This window comes from Austrofundulus limnaeus, unplaced genomic scaffold (assembly GCF_001266775.1).
Source record: "Austrofundulus limnaeus strain Quisiro unplaced genomic scaffold, Austrofundulus_limnaeus-1.0 Scaffold502, whole genome shotgun sequence".
Classification (NCBI taxonomy): domain Eukaryota; kingdom Metazoa; phylum Chordata; class Actinopteri; order Cyprinodontiformes; family Rivulidae; genus Austrofundulus; species Austrofundulus limnaeus.
In genome coordinates this window covers 141,293-143,947 of record NW_013952904.1, presented here as the reverse complement: position 1 = coordinate 143,947, position 2,655 = coordinate 141,293, and positions in this window count along the sequence as shown.

The window sequence follows — 2,655 nt, the reverse complement described above, 5'->3', positions numbered from 1 at the left end:
GTCCAGAAGACCTATACTATTTTGTTTCCTTTTGATTTTTTACCTGGATTACTGAGATGCATCAGGACACTCTTCTACACAAGATTTAAAGAAACCTCAATACGTTAAAATCTTCAGGGAAATTACACAGTTTTTGTCTTCTTGTACTTAATCGTTTTGCTTGTTTTAGCCTTTAGTTAATTGTTTTATTATTACATAAACGGCTGCACAGACCAACATGAAATTTGCCGGGAAAGTAGATGTGTCCAACCTGCACTGCGCCAGCCGACGGTTTTACGATAGACCCCATATTTGAAGAGGGGGCTCCATCTGAAAAGGGGTGTCAGGACATACTAAAATGTTTAAAACTCAAAAACTATTAAATATAGGAGCTTCAGGATTGTTTTTGTTGCTTAGCTCTCATGAAGGGCTATCCATCTGGTCCACCAATGAGCGGCCCCCCAACCCCACCCTCTAGKACCCCTAAAAAGGGGGTGTATGGACATAAAAGTGCTTAAAACTCAAAAACTATTCAACATAGGAGCTTCAGATTATTATAACTTTTTTTTTTTTAGCTCTGATGAAGGGCAATCCAATGAGTACCCCACCCCTGGACCCCCACCTAAAACACTAAATCTGTTCTGGTTTTCCTGTTTTAAGCTGCTTTAATCTGCTTACAGAATTCACAGTTTTAAAGGTAACTTGGCTGAAGAATAAAACTATGATTTAACTCTAAAACTGTGTCAGCTAAGGATTACTCTTCAAATAAGATCACAAAATAAATAAAATTAAATTTGGACAAACTGATCAGTAACAAAGTATTTAGTGTAAATCTGAAAAAAAAACTTGTACGGTTTTCAGCAGCGACAAACCAACAAACCTCTGAACACACTGAGGTGAAACAACATACCTTCACATAAAAACTCTGTTCACAGTTTTTACTCAGACTGACCTCACATCCTTCTGTGTTCCTGAAAAGAAGCCCATTAAAAATCAATCAAGGAGAGATCAAGGAGAGAACCTTCAAGCATTATTCATGAGTTGGTGAGAGTGATGTGACGTGATGTGGAAAACAAGACCTGCATTGGGCTGACACGGGTCCTCCAGTGATGCAGGAGTGATTTTTAAATCTAAATCTTTTTTATTCAAGAAAAATCTGTTTTTAAAACCCAACGATTTAATCAGTAAATATTTAAATGTGAGTTTTCTTTACTTTTTGTCCAAGAAGAAAGGTTGAAGCTCTGATAAATCACTTTACCTGTGCTGCCCCCTGCTGGCCACATGATGAAGTCATATAAAACATCAAATGAACATAAAATAAAAGTAAATATTCTGCCACTTAAAGCCAGAATTGGAGCTTTAATTTGACTTAAAGTTTAGATTCGCAGAGCTCAACCACGCTTGTTCAAAAAATTTTCAACAAAAACGAGCAAACAAACAAACAAAAACATAAAGAGAGTGGAAATGTGCTGAGCTAAACAGTTTTTGTTAAATAAGTGACAGCTTCTTTGGATGGAAAGTAGATTATCTTTCATCAGCAAAAAACAACAAATGACCTAAAAGCATCAACAATTCTTTCAAACTATTCTTTTTTTACAGTAAGTCTGTAATTTATTCATTGGTGTCATATTCACTAACAAAMCCGTGTTGTAGCATCAACTATTTTATAAGATTATGGTTGAACTCAGTGTTGAAAGTCACAAATTATCATATCCATGGAACAATGAATTAATAAAACACAATAGAAAGACAACATAAATCTGTTTAAATTAAACAAATGCCTCAGATAACACAAGGCCGAGATTCTTTCCGGTGGCCTACATTTAACAACTCCAAACACTCCAAAGGCTTTGCTTACTCAACACAAGTTGTCTTCCAGGCGGAAATGTTGGCATGATAAATTGATTAGTGTTTCCTGGAACCTGTTATTTTAAACAAACAAAGCAGATTTCAGAAGGCGAGTTACACCTTTAACAACCCACTTATGTGTGATTTGCATTTATGCTATCAGCTGCAAAGTGCTGAGGTCTAAATCCTTAAGGATCTACATTTAGTCTCAAAAACTTTAACAGGATTTAACGTTTATAAAACTGACGGTTCATGTTCATCAAAGTCATCTGCTTTCTTGCAGTCGTGGCTTTAGAGACGATTAAATTTCCTTCAGCTCAGGAGGTGTTACCCAGGAAAAGAGCACAGCTCGGACAGAAACTGATGTTGAAGATAAACGAGGAAGACACTCTGTTTACTCAAGCTGCGGTTCGGGAGCTGTGAAACCCATCGTTTGAAGGGAACTCTCCGGTTTTTTACTGTTAAATATTTATGATTATGATAATGCGAGGGACTTGCGAGACCTCGATTTAGCCTGTTAAGGGGCTACATGCGCAGCAAACAAAGCCATAACAAGTGAGGCAAAGAGAGGCTTAACCCTCACCTTCAGTAGACAAAGGCCCATTATTCATTCAAGGCTCTGCGGTATCTTAAAGATAAGGACACCTGCAGATCAAGAGCCGCAGCCCTGTGTGGTCGTTTMTCTGCTGCTGTAAAATAGCCGAAGGAGTTCAAGTCTTGCTTCAATGGTGAATGTCAATTACTCTATAGAACAACACGCACCAACAGTACATCTGGGGGTGGGGGTGTGGGTGTCAGGGTCTTTATTCCCATCCCATTCCCTGACTG